Raw genomic sequence first — 513 nt, forward strand, 5'->3', positions numbered from 1 at the left:
GAGCTAACACCTATCCTACTCAAATGCTTCCAGAAAATTGCAGAGGAAGGTAAACTTCCAAACTCATTCTGTGAGGCCACCATCAGCCTAATACCAAAACAGACAAAGATGTCACAAAAAAAGAAAACTACAGGCCAATATCACTGATGAACATAGGTGCAAAAATCCTTAACAAAATTCAAGCAAACAGAATCCAACAACATATTAAAAAGATCATACATCATGACCAAGTGGGCTTTATCCCAGGGATGCAAAGATTCTTCAATATTTGCAAATCAATCAATGTGAAACACCACATTAACAAATTGAAAGATAAAAACCACATGATTATCTCAATAGATGAAGAGAAAGCCTTTGACAAAATTCATTATCGATTTATGATAAAAAAAAAAAAAAAAAAAACCCTGTGCTCGCTTCAGCAGCACATATACTAAAATTGGAACAATACAGAGAAGATTAGCATGGCCCCTGCACAAGGATGACACGCAAATTCGTGAAGCATTCCATATTTTT

At 35.1% G+C, this 513-nt stretch overlaps 1 non-coding gene across 1 annotated transcript; it reads left to right on the plus strand.

Moving 5' to 3' along the window:
• The first annotated feature begins 406 nt into the window (after positions 1–406).
• LOC112446158 (U6 spliceosomal RNA) lies at positions 407–513 on the plus strand. The gene has a single exon (XR_003034219.1). It is a non-coding gene; the product is annotated as a U6 spliceosomal RNA (small nuclear RNA).

This window comes from Bos taurus, chromosome 3 (genome assembly GCF_002263795.3).
Source record: "Bos taurus isolate L1 Dominette 01449 registration number 42190680 breed Hereford chromosome 3, ARS-UCD2.0, whole genome shotgun sequence".
Lineage (NCBI taxonomy): Eukaryota > Metazoa > Chordata > Mammalia > Artiodactyla > Bovidae > Bos > Bos taurus.